The 19,763-nt window shown below is 37.9% G+C and overlaps 1 long non-coding RNA gene across 4 annotated transcripts in view; it reads right to left on the bottom strand.

Annotated features, from left to right (window-relative positions):
• Positions 1-963: 963 nt before the first annotated feature.
• The window catches only part of LOC107322484 (uncharacterized), a 43,642-nt gene continuing 24,842 nt past the window's right edge, over positions 964-19,763 (bottom strand). For 3 of the 4 annotated variants that reach the window (XR_014946090.1, XR_001558965.3, XR_014946092.1), the window contains exon 3: positions 13,788-13,999. This is a non-coding gene — a long non-coding RNA (uncharacterized LOC107322484). Of the gene's footprint in view, positions 1,794-5,636; positions 5,689-13,787; positions 14,000-19,763 lie in introns of those variants that run through there. The other variant, XR_014946091.1, reaches the window with a different exon arrangement.

Raw genomic sequence — 19,763 nt, forward strand, 5'->3', positions numbered from 1 at the left:
TTCCTTTCATAGCACTATATTTAAACATAAGGCATATTTTAGTATGACTATTTTGAATATTCTTAATGTTTATATTCAATACATGATTCAGATAAATAAGTTTTGTCAGTATATTTGAAATTACTGGTAAAGTTCTTTATAAATGTGTAGTACCTTTGTTTCACTTCACAAATGGGAGACTGAGACAAAGAGAAACAAGGAGATGGTCATTTCAGTCTGGGTAATGTGAGAAGGATTTTCCCAGGCTAGTACTGATCCAAGTGGAGTAGTCCTCCATCTTCAGTTCTGAGTGGTACAAACTCATGTGGCCCAACCAATGCAGTCTTTACCAAAGAGTAAATAAGATGATACCTGTGCTTACGTTCTTCTGAAGTTTGCATTTCACTCCAACACCTCTCCATCTTTAATGTTAATGAGTCTTGGGCCCAGCACTTCAGTGGGACTTGTTTTGAGCTGTTCCATTCAATACTGTTAGTCTAAACCTTTTTTCATTGAAGTAAAGTTTTTAAGAGTTACATCTGTTGATCACTAGGAAATATTTGCATTCACAAGAATAGCAAAACAAGACACCAAGATGACAGGAAGGCATTAAGCTTCGAACTGTGTGAAAACTTTAAAAACAACTATGATTTGAAGAGGCAGAGACAAAGCAGGAGAAGCACTACCAGTGTTCATTTTATGTACAAAATTTAGAAAAAGGAAAAAAAAAAAAAAAAAAGCTTTTGGATAAAGTATGCAACAATAACCAGAAAATGTGAGATTATTTTATTTTGCAAGATTTTTATTCAAACACTGCTGAAGTACCCATTTTCCTCTCAGGAAAAAAAGCACAGAGTAACAAGAAAAAGAATTCTTGTATCTCAATTAAAAGAAAATAGTAAAAGGGGAATACATTGTTGTCTGTGTGCTGACAACTTACAAAGAACTTTTCTATTGTTTTCATGCTCATAAGATGCTATTTTAGACAGTTTATTTTGTATTTATTCTGGATAATTTTACATGGAATTTGCCCTTCAAAGAAAGGACCTACATGTTTTAAAAGACGGATGTCTTAAAAAATACAATAATTGTGTCCGACAGTCTTCATCAGCCTAGGTTTTATGTAGAGTTTCAAGTCTCCTTTACTTGGAGAAGAGAAAAGAAGGAGGAGCTGAAGTCCATTAGCTCCTAGCAGTTTCTTCAGTGCCATCATTTTGTTAGTCTTCCAAAACAAAGCTTCAAAACAGGGCCACATTCCTCCATTACCAGCACTTGCCTCTTGACAGTGCCAGATTTCAAACAATCATGCAGGTCTTTTTAGGGCCATAAAGGGGAATATCATAGAGCCTCCTTAGGAACTGAATTCACACACTGATCATTAAGCCTGAATAAAGGTGTTAATCCTCAAGACATATTAGATGAAAGGTGCCAGTCTCTGGTAGCACAGAATAACTCTGCATGTGCACAGAGTAAGCTCATGCTTAGCAGTAACATTGTTTTATTCACAGAAGTAGAAGCAAGGTGAGGTAAAGAAGTTTGCCCTGGGGGACAATGGATGTCAAGGGGACTGTATGATGTGGCTATTATTGATGGCAGGGGACAGAATTTGATGACCAGGAAGTTCTCTTTCAGTTTCATATTCTCATGTAAGTGTCAAACACAAACAGATTTTGGAGAGTGTTAGAGACTACTGTGCCTGATCTTACCTTGTCTGTCATGTCAGGTCTATCAGGAGGTAAGTTGCTCCTGTTCTTCATATTGTGTGGTTGGTTGTGGGTTGTATGTCACAAAAGACTTCTTTGACTATGTAGATGCTTTAAAATAAATAAATAAATAAATAAATAAATAAAGAATGCAGCACTTCTCTTTTGAATATCAGACAAGATGTGAACAATTGGAATAATTTGCTAATGATGAACAGAAATGGATATCTAAATGTACTTAAAATTCCCAGAATGCATTGTAGACATGTTCAAAACTGATTAAAAAGGGAAACAACTTTGAAATTTTGCCAGATATTTTCCAGCATGAATGACTCTTTCTGTCTCGGACACAGAGTGCACTGAGAAGCTGTGCTGCATACTGCAGCAATCTCCTATTTCAGCATGAAGGAACTGTCAGAGATAAGGCAAGAGATATGTAATATTATAACCATTATTTATTCCAGTTTAATGAAAGGGGAAAATAGCCCTTTTAGCTGCAGCTTGCATACAGAAAAACATTCATCTTACACAGCCTGCACTGTCTATTGTATTCACAATATATTAGCAGTTAGCCAATCTATTGGCTGAGATGAATTATTACATTGGCTTATGCTGATATCAGTTTTCATTACAGGGCAGTCATCCAAGTCCTTTCTTATTCTGTTTGCACATCCTTATTTCTTTGCTTTTCCTTTATACTTTGGGTCCTCTTAGACCAGGAGTCTCATACGCTGAATATGTTATCTTCTAAAGTTAGAACTCCATATGGAAGCAAATAATCAAGGAAACAGTTTTACAAATAATTTGTTAATTTTATATCACATTTTCTTGCTAAAAGTGCATTTTCATAGACCAGGTTTTCTACTTTTTAGTTAAAGCATATTGTTGCTTTGGTAGACAGGGGGAGAAAGGTGACCAGTTTATTTTGTGGTTGTTGTTGGGGTTTGCTTTGCTTTATCTTGTATTATTGGCATGGTATTTATGGGGAGGTGGGCGGCAAGAGGGACAGTGAAAAGTACTGATTACACCATGTCACACAGCAGTGGCTAAGTAAAGGAAGAAGTCCTAGAGATAAATTTACAAAAATGGGTTGATTTAGTGCAGGATTTCAAGATAAAAAAAGAATACAGGTAGGCAGAAGGGGAAAAGGCAGTTTATATTTTTACTGTCTAGTAGAGACAGCTCAGAAAAGGACCTCAAGGCCAATTTGCTGCTCTTAGACACTGCAAACCTGCAAGTAGTCCTTTAGGCACAGCCTGAGCAAACCCATTGGATCCCACAGGACTCTTGTGTCCAACACTTTAGCACCTGTCCTAAGACTGACCCCAGGAATTCTTTTTCTTCCTCCAAGACTACAGATTTTGGGACAGGAGTACATGGTCAAGAAGGGGCAGTCAGATATGTGTTATGCTCATATGTATTCATGGTGTTGTCATCTTAGAACAGTAATACCACTTGACTGACAGCTGTTGTGGTCCCTCCATGTTACAGAATAGTTTCTAGCCATGGATAACATCTGCATCCATGCTCAGTAATTCTGCCTTCTCAATATGACTCCTCTAAGCATACAGCCTTGAAAGTGCAGTTATCTCTGAATCACATCCCCTACAGATACCCTCAACTACCCAGGTGCTTCTGTGTGCCTGCAACCTTGAAATCCACTGTGGAATCATGATGCTCTTCAGTATGAGACAGAGAGACCATCTTGCCATTCAAAAACTGTGCATGTAGCTATACATAGAAGCACACATAAATGTATATTTGTATTTTGCAAGCAGAACTTTGGCAGATTTTTTTCTTTCCTTAAGCAATTTGTTCCTCTCCTCCAGCCTCCTCCACTCCCCTTAGAAACCACTACGTCTCACAGATGGCTTGTAGGATTAAAGCTGTATTTACATGGGGTGATTTGCGGGGCACAGTTTCTTTACCTTGCCTATGTTTGAAGAGAAAGCAGTGGGCACCATTTCAAGTCTAAATAATGACAATAATCATTTCCAGCAGACAGACAATCTCTTCCTGGCTGGTTGTAGTCTGACTCCTCAGCCAATGTAACTGGCAGCTCTGATATTTCCTCTGAGCCTGGCACAGAGTTAGGATGCTTGATAGTGTTCTAGATGCCAATTTATCAATTTATTCTTTAAACTGCCTCATTTTGATGCCTATGAAAATATATACTTATCTATTAAAGGAAATGCAAGAAGAATAAACCAGGAAATATTAAAACACAGCATGATGCAGTAAGATATGGTGTTTCTTAAACAGTAGCAGTAATCTTAATGAAATGCAAATGCGATCTTTTTCAGGGAACAGCGTGGTAATAAAAAGTGAAGAAAGGAGGAAGGTGCATAGAAAGAAGGGGGAGCTCTTGGGTAGAAGAATGTCTTTGAATTTAGCAAAGACATAATGCAGTGCCTGTTACAATTGCACAGCTTTGCTTTCAAAAGGTAAAGACGGTGGGTGGGCCCCTTTCATGCCTGGTGTAACTCCACCAAAGTCAGTGGAATAGTAACCATACTAAATGTAGCTCTGAGCAAGCAATATAATAATCCATAGATGTCAGAAAAATAGTATGGATGTTCTTTCAGTTATCAGTAGCTGAAACAAGTGTACAATACAGAATAATCCTAACTTTTATAAGAATCATTTCATAGTAGGAAAAGAAAATGGAAAGAAAAATATTTTGCATTGTAGAAGGAAGATATGTATTTCTTTATGTGTGTCCTTTAGCATTAGTTACTACTAAAAGAAAAAAAAATGGAGATTCCACTCTTGAATACTGACTTCAAATTTTTTAAATATATATGTGCACTTTTCTATATCTTAAGTGGTTCCTCCATTTTTAAAATACTTCCCTATCTACTGAAGTTTCAGTAGACTATTCACTAACTAGGCTTACTGTGGTTAATCTTTAGGGTTGTCCAAAATCAGATCTTGGTTGTTCTGCTCCTATTCTTGGCAACCAGAATCCCAAGAGACCTTATAATAGCAAGGCGGGGAGCAAGGGGTTGGTTGAGGAGAACCTCCTGAAGTTCAGCATGGAGAAGAAGAAAGTTATGCACCAGGAAAGAAGTAAACTGTATAGGAAATACTTAGATGAGTGACAGTTGATAGATAGGAGTTGGGTTCATGGCTGATGTCCAGTTGAATGCAAACCAACAGTGAGTTCCAGCTGTGGACAAGGCAAACAGTGACCTGGGCAACATTGGACAGCAGATCAGAGGAGGGATGCATTATTTGCAGGGCTGCACATGAACCCCGTATCTGCTGTTAGATATTCAACTTCAAAAGAGGCACTGAGAAACTGGGCGTCATTTAGTAAAGAACTCTGAAATGGTCAGGGGACAGACCACCTGACATAGAAGTGGAGGTTGATAGGGTCATACTTGTTTAGTGAGACAAAATGGAAGCTTGAAGATGATTAATAGCAGCCTATAGCCTCCTTAAAGGCAGTTAGAAAAGGAACAAAACCCATAAATTATGACTGAAGAGGTTCAAACCAGGCTTTGGGGAAATACTCTTTATTGGGATGGTGGTACTGCCATGGAACAGCTTAGCCCAGGGTGCTGAGAGATCTAAGAGATTCACAAGCTTCACCTAGATGATGTCACGGATCCAGTGCTGGCAGTAGTCCTGCTTGGAGCAGGGGTTGGGAATAAATGACCTCCAGAAGTTCCTTCCATCCAACACCATGATTCTATCATTCTAGTATCTCTTTAGTTTTGTTGTGGGATTTCTGGTTGTTTTTCTCTTCTTTAGCTTACTTTAAACCCTAATGAGTCTTCCTCACACTGCTCTTAAAATGCTAAGGTTTCGTATTTTTACAGTACTTTTGAACTCTATGGAAAACTGATCACAGAATGTATCAAAATATTTATCTGCTCATTGGCTTATCTGGTATCTGTAAGAATTCCTCAGATATATCAACTGGGCACAAATACAAACAAGGAGACCTACATGGTGAGCCTGAGTAGACATTATCTTCAGCAGCACACAGTTTTTACACATCCTGTAAAAGAAATAAAAAATCTCAAGTAATGCTTTATATTTTATTCTGAAAGAGAGTCAGGAAGGAGAGGAAAAGGGTGATAATGCAAACCAAACTCTAAAATGTCTTCCAAAGCTATTAAATTTGGCATTGATATATAATAAGGTAAGAGTCAGATGTTTTACATACATAAGGACCCTCATTTATGAAAGACTTCAACCAGGGCACACAACTTGGACTTACCAGGGGAACAAGAAGTAGATGTTTTAGTGGAATCCCATAGTTGTCTCTTTTTTTAACATATGCAGGTAATGCAGTATTATAGTTCTAGAAGAAAATAAAGCTCATGTATTTGTCTTTATTTTGCTTATGTAAATGATACAAAATTAAGTCTTCCTCAAACACATCCATATGTGCAACTCACATTTTACAGGTTGTGTTTTACTGTTATTTTCTTGAAATATTCCTAAGAAGAAATTCAGCATTCTGTACAGTGCTGTTGTTTTCATTTATTATGTCACAAGAGGCTTTCCTTGAAAAGAAACTTCCTTTTAAACATTGATCTTTTATTGTCTGAGATACTCTTAATATTTAATAATTATTCTCCAGTCTCCTCAGGGGACAGCACTACTACTACTTAGACCAAACTTATGAAAACGCGAACTCTTCAGGAAACCAAGAACTTTTGTGTTCTCAGTGAATGCTCATCCTCAGCCCACTGTATCATTTTATGGAGGCTCTTTTGACTCTTCTTCATTGCTCTTCTGATATGAAATGTTTTTGTTTGGGTTTTGCTTCCTTTTAAAATGAATATGTTCTGATACGTCTTTTGTGTGTTCATCATTCCTTTTTTCACTGGAAACAGTTCAGCTTTTGCTTCTTCCTCTATCCAGTGAACAGCTTTTTGGAGCAGCTTAAATCCAAAGTGGGTCAGCCAGGCTTCATCTTCTTTCATGTTTTCAGACTGTTGCTGTCACATTTCTGTGGACTAGAAAATTTAAAAATAGGCTCCCTGTGCCTTCAATTTCAGTCCCAAAAGCGATGTCTTTCCCCTGCTCCTATCAAAACTGAAGATTTGTAATGGAATTCAGCATCATGATGGATCAGGCATCTCTTTTCTAGCCAAGTCCTTTAAAAATACCATTAGCACTCAGATTTCAGATGAGTTGAAAGTTCTATAATTAGAGGAGAAGGTGCATATATTCAATAAATACATTTTAGCTTTTGGACCTAGACTCTCTGCTTCATTCAGGACAAAGTGTAACACAGAATAATCCATCAGGCTTATATTTTAATGTCTTGATTTTCTCTGTAGCCTCAGACAAGTGGTTACATTCACCTATATCATCCAGCATCCTAGCTGTTCTTCTGCTTTATTACTTCTCATCACTCAGACCATTTCTCATGTAAAAGATGGAAAATCAGCAGTAACAATAAACATTAGGTTTAACCATGATTTCCTAATTGCTTTGTGAATGAGTTCATCACTGTTTGAAATGAAGAATTTCATTCTGCTATTTCTGCATCTATGTAGGTTGCTCTGAAAGTAATGCCTCCCATTTATTTCCATGAAAACTGAGTCTACAAATAGCACAATAACACAATTTGACAGGCAAATTCTTAGCTATAAACATGATTTTTCAACAGTTACTACCATTAGCTATGCATTTTTACCAGCATGAAACAAGAACCTGCATGCCACACTCAAGAAAATCTGCACCAGCAGAGGTCATTTGACCCAGTGTTTTACAGGTGTGATGACAGCATTGTAACTAGGAAAATGTTGCCAACACAGTCCAACTTTCAGTGTTCTTACATCCGTCACTTGATCTCCATAAATGTTCAACAAGTGTCTGTGAATGTCAATGGGTGTAATTTCATCTGCGTGCGGGGATTCAGTGATACAGCTTTGCTCCATATGCACTTCTATCTCAGATGCCATTTTGTCAGACTGCCCCTCTGCCACCTTCTGTCACACAGCAAAACGTGATAGAATATTGGCAAGAAGGTTGAGCCTCTACTACTATATGACCAACATCTGCCTCTGGCATTTTAAGCCAACATTATAAAATAAGGGGCATTACTTTTGGAGCAGTCCTCTTGTTTTTATTTGGCTTACCTCCAAACAGTAGTATTTCAAATTGTTCCTATCACTAAGTTTTAATGCTGTAAGATATTCACTACTAATTGCATATGTAGGCACTAGACCCTGGAAAATCTGGTCTGTGTCTACTTAGCTGTGGAGATTATTAGTGATGTGAAGATGCCATTTAAAATCCCTTGGGCTTTTTGTGTGCTCCTGAGCATGACTGTAGGAACTTACAGTGGTCTATAAAATAAGAATTTGGATAATGCAAAAGCATAAGAGTTTGGGTGGTTCTTTGATTTGAATCTGGTCTAGCAACAAAAAAAAAAAAAAAAAAAAAAAAGATATTTAAACATTAACATAAAGAATATTTAACTGTATCTCTAGAAATCACCTCTACAGATATTATTTGTCAGTGACCAGGGATAGATACCGTATCCTTTTTAATGGAGGTTGGGGGAAATATAAATGCATATGAGGAAAGTGAAAGTGAATGAATGGTTCACAGGTAAGATCAACTCTTTGTCTATAATACCTCTGAAATTAAGCAAATGTTTTGTTTCTGATGCACATACTGTACTCACACCCTGAAATTTTGCCCTGTCTTTTAAAAAAAATGTATGTACATAAATAAAGGAAGGTCTTATAATAGTCAACAGATGCTGAGATGCACTAAAATGCATTCAGTATATGGCATATATAGTGCTATCAGTCACTTGGAAAAATACAATAAAAAGCCGCATACACTAAAATCAAACATTAACCTTGAGAGCACACATAGATCTGAATCAAAATCTTCAGTCTGAATCTTCCAGATCGTTGGGAAACTTCAATGATTTTAAGTCTGTATTTTCCTCCTGTCACTACAAAGAGACTCAGATGAATTTAAGTTCCATGTACTTTTGAACACTGATTTAAATAAGTGGTTTAAATATTCATCATATGGCATAAAGAAATAATTAAGAAGAAGGCTATATTTTTATTTCATTTTATTTTTAACTTCATTTCTTGTTCTCAACTACACCAAGCAGATGTAGATAGACTTAGTAGAACATCTTCTGCATGTGTAGAAGTGGTTCTTTGGTGTTCAGATTTGTTTGGCAGATGGGAATCCTTTAAGTAGTGCTAAAATTTCCATGTAGAACTGAGACAAGAAGGTCAGTGCAATCACTACTGGTCATATGAGGAACTACTGCCATTCCTCCACAACTGCTGCTATGTATTCTCACCAGCATGTCTCTGGCTCTTATGTCTGACCGTTACACCACTCCCTGAAGCACGCTGCCTTAGAAATTGCTTACTTTACCATGCCTGACCTTACTGGTATGCCAACATCCTGCCAACAAGCTGCCAACAATGGATTTGCTGAGTGCTCTAAATGCACAGGGAAATGTGTGCTCATACAACCAGTAAAGTTCCAATACAGACATTTCTTTCCTTCTCTGGGTGGAGCTGGGTTAGTCTGGCAACATGATGATTTCCATCACAAGTAGCTTTGCTTTATGGGTAACAAAAGTGGTTCTGCTCCTTCACTGAAAGATATTGGCCCAACCACCTGGCCGGCTCTTTTCAGCCATAGACAGCAAAGGTTGTGCATGATTTATTGAGAGCCTCCTGTTGTGCTGAAACACTGGTTGCATAATAATCTACGTTATAAACTCAGCAGATACCATTTTCTCTCTAAAACTACCGTTAAGTGCCCATAATTTCTTTTCCTTTGGCATTTCTAGTGTTTACTGTCATGTTTTAATTTCATCTAATAGCTGTGTAACCCTGTTGTAAACCTCACTCTTCTGTTCATGCTCTAAATTTCCACCCCTGTCCATCTCCCAAATGCATGTTTCAGAGTCTTACCAGGTTTTATTTGAAGATGGGACTACTTGAAAGACAGATTCCAGTCATCTTATGCTTCTTATGCTTCTTACGTTACGAAGGAGATATACCGATTTCAAAGTCTCTTGAAAAGCAGCTAGTGTGCTGCTTCAGTTTTCAAGCTAGAAAGCTGGAGGTTCTTGTACAGTAGATTTAGGTAAAATCATAAGCCCTTTTGCAGAGCCATGGAAATGCAAGGCAAATGCAAAAATGCCTGAATCAGCTTATTTTGGCCTCTCAACCAGCAAATCAAATTGTCAAAAGAAAGTAATATTTTTGGATCTTCTGCCTTCCAGGTGGCGTCTTTTCATGTCCTCACTGCACGCTATACTGCATGCTACTGTTCTGTGCAGTACCATGAATGTAGTTCTCTAAACTGATAAAATTAACTGGAGTCTTATTTTCTCTTTGGGCTACCAGTTTGGTGTGACTGTAGAAGTTTCTCTACAAAAGCTCCAGACTGCAACATCCCACCATCATAGGCAACCCACCAAACTGGTGACTGATTAATTGAAAGGGTATTTTGTCCAAGTATTTTTCCATAAGCAGATCTCTTACACTGCATTACGGTCCAGGAAGACAAAAGTATGAATTTACAGACCCCTTACATGTTTCTTGAGTGACTCTTAAGGCCAACTAAGCTTGCCTCATGCTATCCATTCCCCTAAGATTCCTTTGCTGGTTGACAGAGTGGAAGACTTTTCCTCTTGTTCTAAGAGAAATATCTACAGTAGGTGAGTTGAAGTGCTTATTTCTCTCCTTAAAGTGCACAGAGAACTTCAGATATCTACATCATCAATGCATACTATTAGATTATGTGAATCCATCCTATAAGTCTACATAATGATTTGACACAGTGCAGTGTTACTTCCAAGACAATTTTTGCATTGATAGTCACATCATTGTGAGGTTCAGTTATTTCCAGATACATCCTTAAATCCTTGCTTTCCCCATCCCCCACACCCTCTACACATAAATATTATTTATAATATTTCAAGCTGTAGTTACTTTTGAAGAACTTCCAGTCTCTTGGAGAAACACACATCTTGTTGATGATAGACCAATAAATGTATATTCCATACTGGAAACGCTAAGAGTACATGAGCTTTCTGTTGAGAAGGTAAGTTATCACAGCATTCACCTCATGGCAATTTAAAGTGATTACCTGTAGGCTGAAAATAATTGTGTCATTACTCCCTTCAAACAGATGAACTCTTTTTAAAATCACATGTAATCTGTTTTTAAGGATCCGTGAGTAACAAAAAGGTGACAAAGTGAAATTCCCTCCCTGCTTCCCCAGATTCACCTTTGTTAAATCTTTGTCTCTTCCTTACTTTCCTGATTATTTGTCTTATTTTAAAATATCCCACCGTGTTATCTGTTTGTCAGATATCAGTAGGTTTTCTTGAGTATCCTTAGGGCGTAAATAGGTCTGAATAATGAAGAAATCAGTCTGATGTAAAAGCAAAAGGAGCTTACATTTACGGCAGTAGCAATAATGATGGTACAACATCACACAATGGCTCCTGGAAGCACACGAATGTCAAAACAGCATGAAAAACTCCTTGCGCACACTGTTAAGATTGCCTAGAATTCTTCCAGAATAACATAAACAATCATTTTGATGAATTCAAAGCTAATACTCATGTCATCCCCTTCACAAAGATGACTAGTTTCAGACAGGAACTAATTGTGCTGTCTAGTTTAAAAATAGAGAAATCATCTTTTGTTTTAGCAGGATCCCTCTACGGTGTTCTGCTGTTATTGCCTGAAAACATGCTGTGTATAAAATGGTTGCATGAAAGGGTTAGCACTCCCAGTCAGGGTAGTGGACGTTGTTGCCAATGTAACAGCACATTTCCTTGCCTGAGAGAAGGGTGATGATATTTGGAGAGCTAGCACACCTCTGTGGAAAATGCTTGTACTACAACAATCAGTATTCAACTAAAGAAATTTCTTCCCAGAGGTGTCTAACATAGTCTAGATTCTAAGGTTTCAGCATGTTAATTTTGTTTGCCTTTTTGGCATAATCCTCTAGTTTATATAGAAGAAGAAATCTGAAAACAGATTTCTTTTTAATTGAATAGGAACAATCCCACTGAAGGGATAATACCTGAAGAAATAGCACTGATCATTCTGCACAATCATCTGCACTTTAAACAGTAGCCCTCCGAAATGCTTTTCTCAGACCAGGGACAGCAGTTAAAGATTTCATTTGTTAGAGCTACCTGGTTCCTAACACTCCACACAAAGTAAGTGGGAATGTGAGTAGTTACCACATCTGTGGCTCGGGCCTCGAGTTTATTGGAAATGGAAGTGACCCCTCGCTGTCTGCTTATGCTGCTATTACAGACATTGTGATTTCCAAGGCTACAGCCTCCATATTCTCCATTGCTGTTCCAGTAATGATTTTTTAATGAAATGGAGTGGAAAGGTGCACACCTAATAACCGCCTGCACTAGGAGAAAATCCTATTTCCCATGAAAATAAAGAAACTGTTGCTAGAAAAGTACATTGAACAGAGAATTGCCTCAATGTGCTATTACCTTACACTGGGTAAAATATAAAAGCAGAAGGAGTAAAAAGCACATCGCACTGTGGCATGGATAGATTCTGTATACATACATATACATACGAGCTTCAGTATAAATGGAGAAGTACCTCTCCCTTCCAGTTTTCCAGGGGAGGTAGGGAGGTGGGGGGGAAGAGGAAGGGGGAAAGAGGGGCGAGGCAAAAATAAGTAAAACAAGAATTTATCTTGTTTTCTTTTTTCTTTCAGGTTCATGCACACAGTAGTTATATTCAGTAGGGACATTGCTGAAAAAGATTTATCCCTTTTTGTCTGACCACTTTCATCTGTTGTGTGACTGGCTTCCAGCTCAATTTCAGCCTTGTTTCAGAATGCCATGAGATTTCCTTCTTGTGTTGTTATGTTCTGAATGACAAGGGGTTTAGTGCTCTCTCTGGTCGCTAGCCTACCTTTCCCAAAAATCCTCCCATGTGAATAGTCCTGTGTATGCTAAGATTTAACAGGTTTAATGAGTGATTTTTTATTGTCTCAACTTTGATACTCTATTCCACACATTATGGTATAAAAATTGATTGGTGACACATTTGTGGGCATCTTGTACTGCCACTTACTACTGCTGAACCTGTGCTGGAAAGAGAGATGAGGCTGTGTGGCAGTGACATTGTAGTATATGTCTCACTGGTGTTCAGAAAGCTCCCTAAATATGCTGATTGTGAAATTCCAAAGCGTAGCTAGTCAGTAGGGTGCAATCGCTGCTTTTGCCTCTTTTATTGCTGTTTGTTTTAGACTAACTGATAAATTATGTAAGTCCTTTCCTTGAACCCAGAAAGACAATGAGAACAATGAATGCTGAGAATCCAGGCTGACAATGAGACTCATAACAAAGTGATGTGTGAAATGCAGATCACCTGCAACACGATATGCTGGATCACCAGGTCAAATGTCTTTGCTTCCTCTGAAGTTTCAAAATATATTACTGAAAAACAGAAACTGTTTTTCTCTCCTTTCTCATGTGGAACCTACGATACTTTTTCTTCCAGTTTAATCACCTTTTAGATGATTCTAATTTTGAAATCATTGATATAGGTACCTTGGGTCATAAAAATGGCCAATAGGTTGGTAAAGGCAATAGGTATTTAGTTTATGGTACTGCTAGAGAATCTCAAAAATGCAGGTACCTTTGTCTGACACTTCTTCCTTTTTGTTTTTGGAGACAACCATGAATGCCTTCTTAGAGGAAAGCTGAAGAATATGAAAGGTGTGAATTTACTAAACATGCTATATAAAAGCACGTACACAGAATAAAACAGGGCTAACTTCTTCCTGTTACCCAAGTGTTCTCTTCAGTACAATGACTACTTGACTGTTTCATGTAGTAATAATTACTGACAAAGGGACAAAGCATGGAGCAGTCAGATTTTGCCCCACTGTTAGTTCCCATAATTTGGAGCTGTGCTGTCTTTGAAACATACCCATATATCCATAATAGATGTGATTTCTAAGATCTTCTGTAGGAGTTCTTTTCAAAAGCTGTATTGTTTCCATGGATGCCGCCGTATAATCTAATTATTCCTGATGGGTTGCCCATTGTACCACAGGATTCTTCAAAGGAAAGGAAAACAGCAAGGTAGATCATTTGAGCAAAAAATCTTTTATTTGTTTAGGACAATGTTTCACAAAAGCTCTATCTGGGAAGGAAAGGAAATCTCTTCTGAGCCTCCTTTCTTTCAGAACTCAAGTTGCTATAATCATATAAAGCTGCTCTGTGTACTGTATGTTTTATCCTTTCCTTTCATTGGATGATAGAAGACATTTCAGCCCCATGTTGTTTTTTTCTTCTGCCTCTGAAAAATTAAATCATTTATATTGTAAGATCTACTGTAGACAACCAGGGTAATGCAACCCCAAGCAGTCAGAGAATACATGCCAGACCCAACACCTGCAGTTTGTCAAAAGAATTATTCGACTCAACTCAGTTGGAATCTTTTAGTGATAAGATATACAGTGGTGCAAAGGAGTTGATATTTACATCCACCTCATTAAAGTGAATCAATTTCTTATTATCACAGAGTCCCAAGCTCCTAGACCATATGATGAATCTCACTTGGTCTGTGGTGTATGCAACTGCACTGTTTTTGACCTAGGCCATTGTGCTATCCACTCCCATTGCATGTGCTGTTTCTCGGGACACCTTTGCACCTGCATAACTAAGCTCCAGCCAGTATTCCCAGTGAAGGCTCTGAAACTGTACTTTATCATGTCAAATAACAATGTACTCAGTGCATGAACGTGCTCTCATCTTGCTGTGAATGCAATAAAAATGAAAGTTTCTTTCACATGCACTGCCTTCCCAAATACTATATTGTAAGGAGGTGATGACTGTGTGGGAAACTAATGAGTGGATAGAAAACTCCTCAGGCACATCTGCATCAAATGGGAAAAGGATGGAAGTCCAGAAGTGTTTCCCACCATCAGCCACTCATTTCTTAGAGGTATTTCCATGGTGCTACTATTTTGCACAGCTAGCTTCTGTGTTTTGGAGTTTTGCCATCCTTTTATGTATATGTGAAAAGATTTTCCACTATTTAAGTGGAGTCTTTATTTTGTGTATAAATAAGTCAAAGCTAGCTGTATTTTTCTTTACATTGCCCTCTCAGAGCTATTAGTGACTGTTTACAAAAAGGACCTATGTTATTCCTGTATCATCATCATTCCTATATCAATCAACAGTTCTACAAAAGCTCTACTCAACTTTGTTTCTTTATGCAATAGCCAATAAACTTCAGTTTTTAAGTTGCAATAGCTCAGCTCTGTTTCTTCTAATGGTTTCCAACAAAGAAGTCAGAGCTTTAGTCCTTAAATTTGTTAAGGATCCAGAAACAGCTACAGCAGAGAAAATCTCAATCTTTTGTTCTCCCTAGAGAAAGATGCTGAGCAGTGCATAGCTGAACTTTGGAGGAGAGAAAGAAATATGTGAGGACTGGTGTCAAAGCAGCATACATCTTGGAAGAGCTAACAAAAACACTTGGAAGTCAGCAGTCAGTAGAGTCGAAGGAAAAAGACTCTTTGCTCTACCCAGCCCCCTTCTCTCCTTGGTTTTCTACTATTTGCTCATCTGAGATACAAGCTAATGGTATTATACTACTTACGTATGTCTACGTTGAGTCTCGTTCCTCCCAGACAAACCAAATTATTTATTCAAATTAAATAAAATGATGGATTAAATGGTTAAATAAAATGATTGGATTTTAACTTGGAGAAGGTTTTGATAAGTGTGGGGGTGGAAAAGTATAGAGTGAAAAATAAGAATTGTGTTCAGTCCTGACAGTGTAATCTGTGGCTCTTAGTGCCAAAGTCCTTCTCCTCTGAACATTATTTCACACTTGTTTGTAATTCTTTCCTGTGATTCAGCCAGTACAATCTCATCTGAAGCCATGAAAAAGTTAGCAGTTGTTATCATGGAAGGGTTTGATAAAGACAGTGGAGAAACAGGATAACAGAATAACACAGCCAGGAGAAACATACTTCCAAACAAAAAGGCTACCTTTTACAAAGAATCACAGAATCACAGAATGACCCAGGTTGGAAGGGACCTCAAGGATCATGTAGTTCCAACCCCCCTGCCTAGCAGGGCCACCAAACATACACATTTACTACATCAGGTTGCCCAGGGCCCCGTCCAACCTGGCCTTGAACACCTCCAAGGACGGGGCATCCACAACCTCCCTGGGCAGCCTGTTCCAGGGCCTAACCACTCTCCTAGCGAAGAAAAGTTTTAAAATTAGTTTTAAAGCTAGGTCTTCTTCTTGGATAGCTTATATACATACTGAAGCAATGGAGATGAAAGGTAGCAAATACCTGGAACAGCATAGCTATAGATCTGAATACAACACAATGAAAAGTTCTAGCACTGTATCTAAACTTTATTTGTCTATACTGGCACATCATTTTTGGTTAGAAAAGCTAAGTAGATTACAGAGTAACCTAGGAAATTAAATGAAAAATGCAGTGTTATTAAATATTTTTGAGTGCAATGAAGCTTTACACAGCTTTCGAGGACAAACAAAGCATTGACTTGGCATCACAGTTCATGGTAAATGAAATCCGAAAGGACTCATTTTCACAGGAATACTTAAAGGAGTTTTTAATGTTCCTTTCAGTGTGTTACAGTCAGTACAGTGCAGCAGTTGGAGATGCAAAATTGCTTGTTCTTTGGGTAAGATACCAGGTTACCAAAAAATATGGAAAACTTTGATGGTTTATATATACACAGATTTTGAACAACTGTGGGGTTTTAGCATAGTTTATTTTTTATGTTGGACACTGTCAAACCTTTACCAGTGTTGACATGATATTTAAATTCTTGCTAGTGCTACAGTTATTTTGATAATGTGCATCAGGCATAATGTAATCCTTCAAGCTAAACAATGTATATAAAAACTATTAACGATTAATATGTTGTTCTGCACCAAACCACTAATCAAATGTTTGGTGATACTCATTGCTCATTCTTGTTCTTCCTTTAGTACTGCCAATATCTGAAACAGATGGCTGGGATAAATTAAGCCTATCAGCTGATGTACAGCAGTCAGTTGGCCTGATGGACAAGGGGTACATGTTACATTTCTGCGCTGAGTTTCATGTTTGTTTGTTTTTTTTCCAATTTGGATTTTATCATATTCTGTTTTCTTTACCAATGTGCAGTGTCCTATCCTGTCCCCAGAACTGGGCTGAGTTGTGGATGATGACTCGAGCTGGCACAGCGTGGCCATCCTCAGGTGCAATCACTAGCCCCCGGCCCAATTGAGAACAGACACGATGGTGTCAGGGTGGTGCCCAGCTCTGTAGGGTGCATGGTCAGACAAAGACATGGCTGTTGTGAGGCTGGGTTGAGAGTGAGGAGAATACTGGCATGGACATACTGAGAACAAAACCCTCAGTCAATACTTCAAATTCCTGGAAACAAAAGCCATATAACTGAGCCTGGTGCAACTGGCTCTGCTAGTCCTCAGGTTCATTCAAATTTTTTTACCCATTGTATATAGTATTATAGTGCCTATTTTTTTCCATTTCAGAAAATGTCATGCACAGGTTTTAAATATGTATTTGAAATAAATTAGTATTCATTGTGAATTGTACCACTGAGAGCATAAGTGCAGACAAATATGTAGAGAGCTTGGGTTTTAAATTGCCTCTTGTGGGTCTTTCTCCAGGGTTTTCCCTTAACAAAATTTCTTTGACAAGTTCAGCTCTTGTTGCAGAAGACTTGAATTTATTGGATTGTTGACTTTTGCTGACCCCAAGTTGAAGCATGCATATAACTTAACCTCACAGGTCTACCATGGTAGGATATTTCAAGTTAACTAGCATAGTTGGTAAAAAGGGCTTCACCTGCTTAAGACTGAGAAGTTCAGCCTATGTATGTATGCTGGATTACTGCTGAATGTGGAAAGACTACTTACGCTTATATTAAAATAATTTTAAGTGTAGATGATCTAAATGGGAAGTGTTCCTCCCTTAGAAAGTTTCCTTGTTCTTTATCTTCCATCACAGTTAAAAATTACTGTTTGTAATTAAAAACTGTGCATGGATGTATTCCCCTTCCAAAAACAAGTAAGCAAGCAAACAAACAAACAAACCAAAACAACAACAAATAACCTATTAAGGAGCTTGATAGTGGAAGATATTCTGCCTCATGAAGATGTTCCTGTGCTAAGAAGGATCAAGCTCAGCTCACAGAAGCAACAAAGCAGTTGGTTCTTTTAAATAAAATAACAATTTATTTCTCCCAATAGGACTAGTTAAAAATGGTGCTTCACTATATATGCAGTTGTGTTATTCCTGAAGTTGGCTTGGCTCATGCTGGTTCAGAGGTCTCAATTTCTGTTGTGATGGTATGGTCATGCCCTTGTGTATATGTATATACACATATATATGTGATATGTAAGTCTTTGTGGTTCTATCTTTATGATAGAAAGAAATAATTTTGTATCACAACAGAAGTGTCAGAGCAGTGCCTAGATTTGTCACTTAGAATTATTTTGTACTAAGTTAGTAATGCAGGGAGTTACTATTTTTACAACCCTATCACATATATTCAACCTAGCTCACAAAGGCAAAGCTTGGTACAATAGATTATTATATTATTTTGATAAACATATTGCCACAATAGATGCCTCATGTTGCTCACTGTGTTGTCAGTAGCTTTGCCATGTCTGTAAAATCTCATCTGTCATTGATATTTTATACTATAAGACCTTCTGTAAACCATTTTGTACATATATGCACAAACATAAGTTCAGGTGAGTCAGATGAGGTCATGAGGTGAATGAAGTAACTACAGTGTGGTCTTGGGGTGACATCTTTACTTCTCAGATACTTGTATCCTTGCACCCTTGTCACTTTATTAAATGGTAAAATAGAGTTGCCACTTCTACATCAAATCATGGATAAAAACATGACACCACTGTTAAGATAAATGGTAAAGATGTGAACACAGCACTTAGTTGCAGCTGCAAAAACAAAGACAGTCTGTGTGTTACAGTAGACTATCACAGCTTTTCTCTGGCTTTGGACCTGTGGATCAGGACATAGGAGGTAAAACTTCTTTGTGGGCTATGAACATGCCAGTTATACTCTATTGCAGGAAAAGCAGAAAGACCTGGTGTGCCTGGAAAATTATAAATATCTCCATCCATAGGACAGACTTGGAGCAGGAAGTCTAAGGGAGGCAAAGTCATGAAGCTTGTTATCAGACTTTTATTTTGAGTAGGGAGATGTCCATGCCCTCCAAGGACGCAGTCCACTGTGTTACAGTGTATTTTTCATGGCCTCTCAGGCACTCTGCAGCAGACCTCAGTCATCCTGTACTGAAACCACTGCTGAGCTTCAATATGTGTGGTCAGAAGTTGTTCTATCATTGTTTTGAGGAATGGACTTGGATCTTCCCTGTATGATTTGCTCTATGCTAAAGAGGCTGTACAATATTACTGGGTGGGAGAGGGAGAAAAAAAATAAAATAGATATTTGTGTATATGTACATTCTCTGTGCCTGATGTTAACTGTCTTAAGAGTGGAGAGCAAAGGCCAATAAGCCAGTTCTTGTTTGCACTTAATACATTCAGCATTTCTCCTGTGGTTCAGTAATACAGATATCATGAAAATAGAGTTAGGGACAGAAAAAATTCACTGCATGAGTGTGTTGCAGAACTAAGTAACTGGTGATTGAAGGGAAACTGTTACCAGGGAACAAATTTATTTAATCACTGCCTCCATCTTGGAGTGAGAGATGTGATAAGGGGACCAGAAGCATATCTTGGGAAATATGCCTGCTCTTCTCCTGTTTCTGATAAGCATTGCTTATTCTACTTTTTATATTAATGTCACACCTGCTATACTGAAGGACCATAAATTTCTTCATATACATTGTTCCAACACTGAAATATAACCCCCCTGAGAACACTTTCTCCAGGTGTCAAAACTTGAGAAGGTAAAACATTTGGAGATAAAACCTAGCCTGCAGAACACAGATCGAAGCTAGTTTATTCAAAGACAGATGGAAGTAATTCATACACAAAAAAAAAAAAAAAAAAGAAAAGAAAAAAAGAG

This window comes from Coturnix japonica, chromosome 1, assembly GCF_054131305.1.
Source record: "Coturnix japonica strain WE chromosome 1, WE-NBRP24, whole genome shotgun sequence".
Taxonomy (NCBI): Eukaryota; Metazoa; Chordata; class Aves; order Galliformes; family Phasianidae; genus Coturnix; species Coturnix japonica.